At 37.9% G+C, this 14,126-nt stretch overlaps 1 protein-coding gene across 6 annotated transcripts in view; it reads right to left on the bottom strand.

Annotated features, from left to right (window-relative positions):
• The window catches only part of LOC112668619 (ubiquitin-conjugating enzyme E2 E2), a 404,581-nt gene that overhangs the window by 13,651 nt on the left and 376,804 nt on the right, over positions 1–14,126 (bottom strand). The gene's annotated exons all lie outside the window — the stretch shown is intronic.

Below are 14,126 nucleotides of genomic sequence, written 5' to 3' on the forward strand. Positions count from 1 at the left end.
CAACCTTGGTGGAAGTAAAAATGACAACAATAATCTAATGAAACTGGTTTGCAATGCATTTTTTCTTCAAAATAAAGATATACTTTTATTCCATAGTCTTCAAATGTAGTCTACTTACCACAGACAAGTATTCTAATTGATCAATTTTTCCCCTCAAATAATCTTTTCTGTTTACACTATTCAGTAGCTAAGAGTGGGACAGGAGATGGCTTTCAGAGTGAGTATGAGTACAGCAATTATGCCCTAGATACTATCACACATGTCCAGTCTCCACTGCATCTGGGAATCTGGACTTGAGACCAGGGATATAAATAACCCAGCTCAGAGCAGAGCCGGACAAGAATCTCAGGGGTTTCAGTTTACCAGATCATTCTGCTTGATTTCGAGTGCCAGAAATCTGTAGTTGAGGCAGCCAATGGATGCTGTCCTGCTGAGGAATGACTCTGAGGGTGTAGGCTTTGATTTGGGCTGAGGCTGCTCTTATCCTCTCCTCCAAAAGGGATGTTGTTGAAATCTCTGCTAAAGGTAGAACCCAACCATTACAGCTATCACTGTGCTTGCCAACTCCCCTCTCTTGGTGAGGATCGGCAGTATTTCTTTCTCAGTCCTGTATAACAAAACCAGCAGTGTCTGGAGACTGTGGATGATCAGTCAATAAATATTTAATAAATGAATTAATGGGTAATAAGACGCACTGATCAGGATGAAATTTAGTTTGTAGATGGCATCAAGTTCCTGGCATCTTATTCCTCATGCTTAAGCCTATATGACATTTTTATACCTAGTGACACTATCATAGTGGCTAGGAAACCAAGTCCTGGGTTTTCTGATTCCCAAATATCTCTTGTCCCTTCCCCTTCCCCTTCTCTTCCTCTTCATGGTCTGTCATCTCTTACCTGAATATCTCTGTCTTCAGTCTCTCCACTCTCAGACGTTAAACTTTAGTTTTTAAAGGCACAAACCTAGTCATGCAAGGTCCCTCTTTCAAAACTTTCTATTCCTGTCCAACTTTGCTCCCTCACCACACCTACCCTCCCATGAGAACCCCAGTGGCAAGGCTAACTATGTATAAAGATGCACTTTTGCCAATAACCTGTCTGATGTCCCAGGTTGTTTTTACACATTAAATTGTTTTTTCAGTATCTTAATCATACTTTTATCTTCAATAGGGGTTGTTCTAATGTTTTCCTTCCTATTTAGTTTTTACTGTTTCTGGAAGAAACGTGTTTTCAAAAGAAGTAAACATGTTAATGTAAGAGAACACTAATATATATTAGCATGAAATCATTGCCCCAAAAGAATAATTTATGATAAAGAACTTTGTGCTAAGTGTAAAGTGCTGGCCTATATATTAAAACAATGCATCAATGCAAAGTGGTTTACATCCTTAGAGCTTAGAGCAATGACTCCTGACAATAATTTGGTCAGTCTATATTGTCCTAATTTTCCCTAGGGAGATCAATCTGTGCAGAAGAAGAAAATATAAACCACTGGTCTCATGGTGGAGGGTGGGAGCTGTGTCTTAAAATACAGAAAGGAGGAATGAAAAAAGGTAAGACAAAAGCAGTTATCTGTCTACACATTAACTCCTTAAAAATAATGGTGAACTATTAAAGGATTTATTTTAAAGTAATCTCTATATCCAATGTGGCACTCAAACTTACAACCTCTGAGATCAAGAGTTGCATGCTCTACTGAGCCTGCCAGGTGCTCCAATAATGCTGAACTATTGGACACAATCACCTTGTCTCATATATGAGAAAGGGAAAAAAAAGATCAAACTGCCCATTGTGGGATTTTTCTAATCAGCATTTTAAACTGGATTTTAAACCTTTTCAGACTTAAGTCAACTTCTCTCTCTCCAGATGGCCCCTATAACTTCCCTAGGGTGGAAATCCCAACTCTCCGCTTCCTGCTGCTTCCCTAAGTAGGTCTTTGATTATTCCTAACAAGCCCTGTTGCACTGGCCTCTCTAACCTGTTGACCTTTCTTTACCTTAACACTTCTCAGTCCAGCTGCAAGGCTCTCTTACTTAAGAAAAGAAAAGAAAAGAAAAGAAAAGAAAAGAAAAGAAAAGAAAAGAAAAGAAAAGAAAAGAAAAGGAGAAGCCAGGCCTACTGGCCTACTTTGGGACAAGGACATACATCAAAACTTTCCAAATTTCCCAGTCTTCACCACAGTGTAGTAATTCAAAGTTGAGCCTCTCTGACTGCAGAGCAACTCTGTAAAGTAGGGGAAATCCAGCTTGTACCTGGTTGGCTGATTTCCTGGCCTATTTTCCCCTCCTGAAATTTCCCCTCCTGAAAGGCACAGAACTTTCTCTCCCAGAGGAAATTTTCATATATGTAATCCTAATGTGACTGCCAGCTAATGTGCCATCTTTTCCATGGGTATGCACATTTTCAAAGAGAACTATAGAGACCACATTTAGCACAAAGAGATGAACTTAACAAAATATAACTGGAACAAAAGAGTGTGTGCATAATTTAGTTTTGTTTTTTGACTAAAGGAATCTGGGGTTCTTCAGATCACTTAACTGAAAGCCACCATCCACTCTGCCACTAAGGCACCCAGCACAGTGTCTGACACACAACTGTATCTTTTCCATCCCCTTCTCATAAGCCTGGTTTTACTTTTTTTTTTTTTTTAAAGGTTTTATTTATTCATGAGAGACAGAGAGAGGCAGAGAGAGAAGCAGAGACATAGGCAGAGGGAGAAGAAGGCACTATGTAGGGAGACCGATGGGGGCAGGTGGGGGGGGGCTGACCACAATCCCAGATCCTGGGATCACGCCGAGCTGAAGGCAGACGCTCAACCACTGAGCCACCCAGGCGTTCCTGATTATTACTTTTTATGTAGCTAGCTGTACAAGTCATTCTGCATGGAAATCTGACCTGCACTGATGCTTTAACTTTTCAAATGACATTTCAACATTCATATTCTACTACTTTAATTCTATCTCCAAGATACATCATTAAAAGAGAAAACAGGTTGTAAAAAGCTAGCTTCTTGGCTGTGATCATGCAGACCATTTAATGGGTGGGAGGGACCATGCTTTTTACCCTGTGGATGATGCTGACAGGAGTTCACCTACTTAACCCATCCCACTACTATATTTATTCAAGACTGGTCAAACCATGGGATTCTTTTCAGAAATTCAAAGGCCACTCTTGATTCAGCATGAAATGGGACATGCTGAGTCCCTGATTCTTAAATGCTGTGTGGTGAGCAGTCATATGTCCCCAGATGCAAGGCTTTATTTGGAGTATTTTTTGAAAATAATTTTGGTGTTAAAATTGAATCTGGTAACAACCACTAAATTGTACAGCCATATTTAAATTCTAAAATAGTTATTTTTATAGCAGCCTTATAAAGTTTAATTTACCCCCTTGCCCTGAGAGATTTAATAAATGCTTAAAACAGCTCCACCTATTTTTCTATAATTGGCTACATTTGTTTCCAGTATAAACAGGCTGACTAGATTTGCATAGTGATTATATGTCTAGAGCTGTATTTTTTGGTGGTAGTAGTGGGGGGAAGGCAATGAATAGACCTACTGCCCATAAATGAGAATAAACTCACATCTGCATAAACAATTATATTTTCACTTGCAAATTAGGTACCATTTGTATCTGTAAGGTTTCCCTTGTTTAAACAGCCATTCTTCAGACACACACATAGTGATTATTCTTAGGAATGCTGACTTTAAAAATATACTTTTTTTTTTTTCCTGCAAGGTTAAGTCAACCCTCTAGACCTGTTAGTTTTGCTCCATTTTGTCAGAGGTCATGAGAACAAATTTTTGGCACTGACACATGCTTAGGTCTAAAAAATCCAGAAAAACCAAACCAAACCAAACCAAACCAAACCAAACCAAACCAAAAAAACAAGCCTAAAAACCAAAACCCCCACAAATACAGCCCTATGGAAAATATATACCTCAAAGACCATTTGTAATGAAAAAAATGAACAGACTGGATGTTCCTTTTAATTTTATCTACTTGCCACATTTCACTTACAGAATACTTTTAGTGAGGATTCTTGTCTATATCCCCAAAATGTCAATTCGAAATTTATTGAATTCTTCAAAAAATTTTTTATTCTTCCAGATAAAGCATTAAAAGAAAACTTCAAAAACAAAATCATTACAGAAAATAATATGACCTGCTCAGCAAACCAGGAGAGACTGCCAGCTTCATATTAATAAACAGATACAAGGAGATACTGAACAGCTTCTTAGCCTCTAAATGAGAATATACCCACTATTTGTGTGAACAATGACTGTATTTTCACTTGCAAATTAGGTCCAGCAGTACTTATAGGGCCTTTCCATATTTAAATTACTCAGTCCAGGATAATCATAAGAATTAGTAATAAATCAAAGTAATATTAGAGAACTATTCCTGTAAAGATAAAAGAATTAAGCATCAGCATTTGACTTGATTAGAGGTTAGTTCTAATGTATGTGCCATCAAACTACTGTGGTGTCAACTCATATGAAATATTTAAGCCAAATTTGAAAATCTTCAAAATTAAGGAAGGAAGGATGTGTAAACTGCTCATGGCAGGACAGACCAGGGTCCTGGTATTAAACATCACTCTATCTTATTTCTGAAGGCAGGCATTTAAGTTTTGTTTAAAATCGGAAATGGAAATTCGCTTAGTAATTTAAGTTTAGTTTTTTAAAATATTTTATTTATTTATTCATGAGACACACACACACACACACACACACACACACACACACACACACAGGCAGAGACACAGGCAGAGGGAGAAGCAGGCTCCATGCAGGGAACCCGATGCGGGACTGGATCCTGTGGCTCCAGGATCACGCCCTGGGCTGAAGGCGGCGCTAAACCGCTGAGGCACCTGGGCTGCCCAAGCCTAATTCTCATTTGTACTAAGTTCAAGTCTCTACTACATAATATCTGACACAGAAAGACTCTCAGGTAATCTAGTGTGGGGGTGACAGATCATGGTTAAGGCTGATTGCAGGGCAGAAAAATGAATGTTTAATGTCTTCCATGCTCAATGGCTCTTTAGGATTGCCGGTGCCTGGGACTGATGTTAAATGCTTAATGAAACGCACTTGGATTCCATAAAAGATGCCTGGCTGTACTAACAAGCCAATCTTCAAATTTATAATCAAGTTATAAACCAAAATAAAAATGAGCCATTGTTTCACCAGGGACAACATAAGACTTTAAGTGTTTAATTTCATTAGCTGGTCATTTTTTAATCCATCATAACTAAAGCCCATGAGTTGTAGTATGTTTAGCCCTACTTAAATGAATGATAGTAAATCATTCATTACATTTGTATTGAGACTTCAGTTTTCTGATTATTTGACTGATCTCCTTAGAATTTCTTAGGAAATGGTAATTTATCATGGGAATAAAGGTGTTGTAAAAATTTGGTTTTAGACTTTGAACTAGTCAATAATAACATTTAGATGAGCAGATTTTAGTGAACACAATTGTGCAAACAGGCAAATCAATAGGCTCATCGTGAACAGGCATTATTCAACTGATGGATCCTAAAAAACTATATCATATTAAAAAAATTGATACATATCATCCCTCCCATTCACCTATAATATACAATATACCTTAGAGTAAGGACGAAAGACCATAAATAGCCACAAAGTGGGTCCACTTTAAGAAAATTTGCTGATGAGATTGTACCTTGAACCTCCTTTTCCAGGGCACTGATTTCGGGATGGTACAAACATATTATTTTTATTTTTAAAAAATGTATTTATCTTAGAGAGAGAGAGAGAGAGAGAACCCATGCACAAGCAGGGGGAGTGGCAAAGGGAGAGAAACTCAAGCAGATGTGCCAAGCATGGAGCCCGACATAGGGCTCAATCCCACAACCCTGAGACCATGACCTGAACTGAAACCAAGAGTCAGACACTCAACTGACTGAGCCACCCCTGTACTATTTTTAAATGAGTCTGAGATCCAGGAATCAAACTGAAAACATACTTGTGTATACTTATAGATAAGTCTATGTAGGTGTTTGCTGCAGTGCATACAAATCAGGGGCAGAGGAGAAGCAATAATAAAGTGAAACACTGTTTTTGTATACTTGAATTTATTTGGGCTTTCACCCTATACTTACAGAATAGAAGATATTAAGCAATGTGCTTTTGAGGTCTGAGAATGAATGTGTAGATCAGACATGGTAAGTCTGAGACTAGCCCGAAGTCATGGTGAAGTATTTAGGTAACCAGGTTTTGTTAGAGCATCAAGCCGTTAGTGGCTTTGGAGGACATATCTCATTAGGCGGAACCAACCCTTGCACAGCTGCGATTGTTGGTAGGCCTTTGATAAAATGATCTATAATATAACTTTCAAGGGATATCAACCCAGAGTATAACAATGAGAAATGCAGTAAGACAGCCATTTTCACATGCTCCTCTCAGATACAGCCTGACCTAGTGTGTGGATGTCAAGAGACACAAAAAACTAGATTGACTTTCTAATGGAATTTGTCACATCCCTATAAATTCCAAAGAAGACTACTTAAGCCTTATTCCTGGACAAGAGGGTAGAGAAATACAATGACAGACTAACTTGCTTAATAAAGAACTGAGAATTTACCTTTGAAAAAAGTTATGGATTAGGTCTGCTAGGCTCCTTATCTTTAGAAAATTGATTAAATGACTAGAAAGTTGAATCTCATCAATCGTATAAAATACATTACTGATAGGTAAAGAAAGGAATAATGTCACAGAACTGGTTATAATTCTGAAATAGTTCAGAATTATAAAATGTTAGTATTTGTTTTAAAACTGTGTAGGCACCCTGAGACGAAGGCGGATGCTCAACCGCTGAGCCACCCAGTCGTCCCTAAAATGAATGGTTTAAAGAGTTGATTCTTTTTTCTAATTGCTAAGAGTATTATTTGAAGGGTTTTAATCTCATTTGGAGACATTAATCATCAATCGCCTTCCAGATACATCAGGCCAATTTAAATGACCATTAAATAAACCATTTATATTCAAATTTATTAAAATAAATTTTCAGTGACCTTTGGAAAAAAAATAAAACTGTGTAGGATTTTATTTTATTTATTTTATTTTTTAAAATTTTTTATTCATGAGACAGAGAGAGAGAGGCAGAGACACAGGCAGAGGGAGAAGCAGGCTCCATGCAGGGATCCTGATGTGGGACTTGATCCCAGGACTCCAAGATCACGCCTTGGGCCAAAGGCAGGTGCTAAACCGCTGAGCCACCCAGGGATCCCTAAAACTGTGTAGGATTTTAATGAGTTAATTTAAAATATAAATTTTGGGGGCACTTGGCTGGCTCAGCCAGCAGAGTTTGTGACTCCTGACCTCAGGATTATGAGTTTGCCTCATGGTGGGTATAGAAATTACTTAAAATCTTAAAAAAAAAATATGTTTTGATGGTATTGAAGAAGAAATGCTGGATTCCTGAGATATGCACAGTTTAGCACTTGAGTGGCATAAAGGATAAAATTTTAAACCGTAAGTTTGTATCATACATTTTGAGGATGAATCCTTAAGTTTATATAAACTTAATGAATATACATAATTCTGGTGTTAAAAAAGAAACAGCAGGCCCAAAATGGAGTCTCTTGTGCTAAGTCCCATGTCAGTAAACCAAGACTTAATACCTAACCTAACTTCCATTTCAGTTCTTCCTAGGAATCTTAACGGGTTAGTCTGGAATTTCCTGTTCGGTACTAGTGTGGTAATCCATCTGATAGACCTCTTTCTTCCCCCAAAGAAAGATGGGGTAATCTGCTTTTTCCTTATCCCTGCCTGCTTCTGCCTATGAGAGCTTTCCATTTTGTTTGGCTCCTTGCAGTTCCTTTCTATTTGCTAGACAGGATGTTGCTCAGCCCATGAATCATGGAATAAAGCCATTTTGAGCTTTAAATTTACTCAGCTGAATTTTAACACATTTTTCATCTTAAATCTAGGATCAGCTGGTTTTTAACACTTATACAATATCAACAATTCTAATCTGCTTTCTTTTCATGTTTACTTCTAAGATTTTGTTAGGTACCACTTTTGAGAAAGCCTTCTCATGTCTAAAAAAATCCAAATAACTATTGCTAATGACTGGAAAAAAAATAAGAATGGAACAGAGGCTTTTAGAAAACTAAACCATTTCCTTCAGAAACAGATGTCCAATTTTGGATGGTTATGTACAATTCATTTTAAGAGCTGGGGCAGTTTATTCATGTAAACGGAAGGTTAAAAATCATTGACCAAAACAAAGGCACCATAGTTACAGCTACAAGCATACTGAAGTACTTTGACAAGACATTAGAAAAACTTAGACATTGTGATGGGAAACTGCTTCACTCCATGCGCACAAGTCATGCTTCTTCACAGTTATCCTCTTTTTTGCTTCAAACGGTTATAACTTTATAATATCATTGATTCTTATTCTAGCATTTTGTTTCACTAAATTGTGACCAAAGGCTTCTATCACTCCATAAAAAAGGAAATGCAGAGTATTTTGGGCTATGTTAACAATGGAAGCCTGTCAAGTAACTTATTAATTTTGTTACCTTACTTATAGACCATAGACTAATTTTATGATTTATACAGAAGGGAACATTCTTCCCCTCTGAAATCATCTTCAACTTTGATATGAAGACCTTAGGGTGTATATAATCAAGATGATTATGAATCAGTAAGAAAATATTTATTATAAATTCAGAAAATAGAGGACTTTTTAAACATTAATAATTTTAAATGGTAAATACTATCAACATATTTTGGAAAATTCATTTTGTTATAAAATAACTAGCTCTTATGGCAGCATGCAAATCTGTTAGTAGTTAAGGCGTCTAGCTGAAAATAGGAGGAAATGGAGGAAAATAAGCTTCTAGAATTTTAGTCATCCTGGAGGTCAATGTTTTTATGGATGATTTATGGCCATGGCCACATGTTCAAAGCCTTGAATGGTAACTCAAGAGCATTTCAGACTATGCTTCATTCATGTGGTGAAAACTGATAGAGAGATAAAGTTAGCTAGTAGAGATGCCACAAAACCTGATATTCTTAAAAGTTCAAAAGTACAATTTATAAAAAGTTGTCACAAAATAAGAAACAGTTATCCAGATTATTCATAGAGAAGAGAACCAGGATTCCTGACTGTGCAGACACTGAGCTTCAGAGTGGGAATGCACACATGAATGCACATCTTCTCTGTGTTAACTCTTAATTTTGCTTCGTTCTTGGGACTGTAGAAATGCTTAAACCCAAAACCTATCTCCGGTGACTTCCTTGATTAGCTCCTCTTTACCTTGTGCCTCAATAGTAGTGACCTCTTAATTCAGTCAAGCAGGTATTTGCCATAAGCCTTTTATAATGCAGGATATCTTGCTAGGAGTAAGTAAGATGAGGAGCAAGAACAATTCCTGCCCTTATGTCTAAAATTTGGGACAAAACAAACAACAGGTCCTCTTCAACACCAGAGGGTAGTGTCATGTCTTAAATAAATGGAGGAAATTCAGGTCTAGTCAACATCCATAGTCTCCTAGGAAGTGATACACAATGCAGAATATTTTTTTTACCAACATTTTGACTGAAACTTCATATACACTCTATTAGTGTGCTCAGGCCATCATAACAAAATGCTATAGATTGGGTGGCTTGAACAACAGAAACTTATTTCTCACAGGTCTGGAAGCTAAGAAGTCCAAGACCAAGGCATAAGCCAACTGGGTTTCTAGTGAGGACTCTTCTCCTTGCCTTGCAGACAAGGCAGGGAGAAGAGAGACGGCTTCTTGTGTCTCCTTTTGTAAGGACACAATCCTACTAGTAAAGGCTCCACCCCTATGACCTCACTTAACCTTAATGGCCTTATTGTCCTTATCTCCTAACACAGTCACATTGCGGTTAGGGCTTTAACATGAATTTTGAAAGGACACAGTTCAGTGAATAGCACACCTCCAGAGGCTGCTTTTCCTGACCTATGGGCCAATTGTAGGAATTCATGTTTCATATCTCCATCCTCCTTTTCTGACATGCAAGTCCTCTCTGGTCAGCTATCCTTCTTACGTTCTCATCTACATATTTTTTTTTTTGTTCCATACTCCTATGATCCTATAATCCTCTCTCAGCTGCCCTCCTCCTTGCTAACCACACCCTCTCCAATGAGACAATATGCTATTTATGTACTTCCCTTATTCCGAACTCACCCTCTACTAGAATGTAATAGCTAGAAGAATATTTCCCATAGTAGTAGTGATCATAGCCCTCTCCTGTAGTGTCTAGTATAGTTCCTTCCAAGTTTTGGCGCTAAAAATAAATGTGTTGAATTGAGTGCCTGAGGATTCTCTAAAATTATAGTAATTAATAATAATTGCAATGCCTATTTATTAATAGGCCAATTTTAAATGACTACTTTAGAGTGAATAGGAAAATTACTTTCAGAAATTTGTGAGAATAATTTGTGTGAAAGCAAGTATGTAAATAGAATACTGTGAAAACACTGGGGTAGATGAATAACAATTTGAAGACTGTTAACCCCTGGACATTCATTTAAGAGAGACTTGCGGGATCCCTGTGTGGCTCAGCACTTTGGCGCCTGCCTTCAGTCCAGGGTGTGATCCTGGAGTCTTGGGATCGAGTCCCACATCGGGCTCCCTGCATGGAGCCTGCTTCTCCCTCTGCCTGTGTCTCTGCCTCTCTCTCTCTCTCTCATGAATAAATAAATAAAATCTTAAAAAAAAAAATAAGAGAGACTTGCAGAATGCTGTTACAATGCCAAGCAAGATATCCTGTAGCTAGAGGTACCTTGGAAAAGATATTGGAACCTTATAATCACCAGATGTCAATATTGGCAGATGTACTACTAAACACAGAAGAAAACAGATGCTACACAGAATATATGCAGGGAGCACTTACACATCACTCCTGTCTGTATGAAGGTTCTGAAGTCCTTTAGAACTACAAAGGTAGTTTCTTCTACCTTACCCTAGGCCAGGCAATCCTGAGCCCACAATTAAAACTGTGTTCTTGGAGGAGATTTTGAATAATGTGTACATTATAAAATGTGCCTGTGTGTTACAATAGACTTTGGTGATGAACAAATCAGTTAAGAACAATGCCATATTTGAGGGTGATTTGTCTTAAACCAGCTTCTAGAATCTTGCTCACAGAGTTTTCCTCTTTCTCTTCATGATCTCTTTTGTACAGATTGCTAGGGTCCTCTGAATGGGGGGGGGGGTTCAGTGAGATAAGGCACCTTTGTTTGGGGCAGATGGAAGGGCAGTGGAATGTCTTGTGTTCACCTCTTGAGTCTAATGTGTTTGGCTATTTAGGGAGACTCCTGGTAAGGGAGTCTGATGACTGAGAAAGAGTGGAGTTACTGTACCCCCATGCCCCACTCCATGCTTCTACCCCTTGAATTAACAGTACTGAGTCCATTTTCTCACCTGCAAAAAGCAGATAACATCAGTGTCCACCTCATAAGGTGGCTGAGAGGATTAAATGAGAAAACTAATGAGAAGCACTGAATACAGTGCCTAGAACTCGGTAGGCTCAAAATTAGCAAGCTGTTGCTGTTATCACCGTATTCATTATCATTATCACTGCCAACCCTGGCAGAAGAAAAAGAGAAGTTACTAGCTATTTCTTACCCTCACTGCTGTCTGGGTGTTAATGCTGCTGCATTCATTTCATTTCAGCTGCATCAGCAGGCAGAGAGGGCTTGCTCAAGCTCAACATTCCTGTCTTTCCCATCCTGGGTCAAACTTACTCAGTCTTTAGGTTTAGTTGTTTGGTATCCCAGCTGCTTTTACAAAGTGGATGGTGATTCTTTCAATTTGTTTTATTGTGGTAAAATATACATAACATACGATTTACCATTTTAAACATTTTCAAGGGTACAATTCAGTGGCATTAAGTGCATGCATACTTGTTGGATAGTGATTTTTTTTTTAAAACATTTTATTTATTCATGAGAGTGCTGGTGAGAGAGCACAGCAGGGACAGAGGCAAAGGGAGAGGGAGAAGCAGACTCCCTGGAGAGCAGAGCCTGACCACGGGGCTCTGGGATCATGACCTGAGCAGAAGGTAGATGCTTAACCCACTGAGCCACCCAGGAGCCCCTGGATGGTGATTCTTGAAGAGCAATATTTTAGGGCTTCCTAAGGGACAACCTATAGGATATTTTCCTTCCCCCTCAAGCCCAGTGATGACCCTGACAGTGACCAGGGGCCGTCTGCGTGATGCCTAAGGATCTGCTTCGGTTTAGGCAATGCTCCACATGCAATCTCCTTGCTTTGATACTGTAACTGAGATGTGCTTAGATCTTGGTGTAAGTTTTTTCCTCATCATAAAAAACATTTGTTTTCATGGGCAGCCAAGTCATTAAATGGTGGCTGGTGAGAACCTGTGGTCATGTGGATTCATAATTAAGACATGAAGCCAGACCTAATTTTTATCTCCTGGGCCATGTCAAATAGAAAATATACACTGTAAATAGATTGTCTGGGGGGGGGTGGGGGTGGGGTGGGATGACAGCAGGGGGAATAATGTTATCACTTATTTGACTACTTAAATTCCTTACACCTACTGCCTCTCTAACTATTTAAAGAACATTAGACTAGAGAACATTGAAGAAAACATCACAGCCATTTGAAAATTTCCTTCTTGGTGTTAAAAAAATTTTTCCATCCTATCTTTCAGTTGATCATTACTACAAAGGCAATGTATGTCAATGAAACGATACACTAAAATAAACATACAATACACATTTTAAAAGTAAAAATTAAAATTTCTCAAAATGCATCCTAATTTCTATTAGGAAGATCACAGAAGAAACAAGAAGGTTACATTTTCCCCTGATGCCTAGTAGATGAAAGATGATGCCTTTTCCTATGCTCCCCTGTTCTCAAGAGGGTACTACCTCTAGAAATCACTTTGCTGACATCAAAGAGGAGCTGAAGCAACACTTCTTTACTAAAACTCCTTGAAAAAAGTGGAAATTTATTCTCCTTTAATTCTGAAATGTTTTTATTTCCTAATGAGTTTCTAAGGCTCTGTAAATTAACACAGTACAAGTAAGCAGTAAATACACACATAACTAATGCATAAAAAATTATTCCTCAAGACACAGGGGGGAAACTTCATCATTTTAGGAATGAATCATCAGGGACTTGAGTGGATGGAAATAGGCTGATGCTTTGAAACTATAAAGAAGTACAGAGAACATTCACAAAGTACAGTCTGGGAACAACAACTTTACTGTAAGTTTAAATAGAATAGTTATTTGCATCTTTCTACCACAACATAAGTTTCTGCCTGATTTAACATATGGTATTTGGTTCTTATTAATCAAATCAAAAGGACATACTCATCAATTCTTAAGCATTTACTTTACATGAAGGTAAGACCTGGATAAATTTGAAAATACTAATTAAAAACTAATAATGCTTCAGAAGCTAACTTAAAAGATTGCTCTTTCATCAGCTAAAATTTAACTTTAGGCTTTCTCATTTTAATTTTCTAATACTTATTTAAAACAATTTTTAATTATATAAAAATTTTAAATTCTATGCATTTTATAGTCAAACGTGTGTGTGAGGGTGTTTCTGTGTGAATGGTCGGCTTAATTTTTTTAATAGATCAAACTACATACTATTGTGGATTTGCCTTCTTTTCTTTTTCAGGGCTGCAGAACATCTATTTAACCATTCCCGAATGATGGACAGTAAGAACTTCCCTAATTTTTTGCTATTATAAATAATGTTGTGGAATATTCCTTGTACATATACTCATGAGCACTTGTATTTTTACAGGATGGATTCCCAGAAGTGAGACCGCTGGTCAGAAATATGTGCATTTTACATTTTGACAGGTGCCTCCAAATTATCCTCAAAACAAGGTAGTACTGGATCCCTGGGTGGCGCAGCGGTTTGGCGCCTGCCTTTGGCCCAGGGCGCGATCCTGGAGACCCAGGATCGAATCCCACATCGGGCTCCCGGTGCATGGAGCCTGCTTCTCCCTCTGCCTGTGTCTCTGCCTCTCTCTCTTTCTGTAACTATCATAAATAAATAAAAATTAAAAAAAAAACAAAAAAACAAAAACAAGGTAGTACTAATTTATATTCTTTTTTAGAAAATTAAAT

The sequence above is a fragment of the Canis lupus genome, chromosome 23 (genome assembly GCF_003254725.2).
Source record: "Canis lupus dingo isolate Sandy chromosome 23, ASM325472v2, whole genome shotgun sequence".
Lineage (NCBI taxonomy): Eukaryota > Metazoa > Chordata > Mammalia > Carnivora > Canidae > Canis > Canis lupus.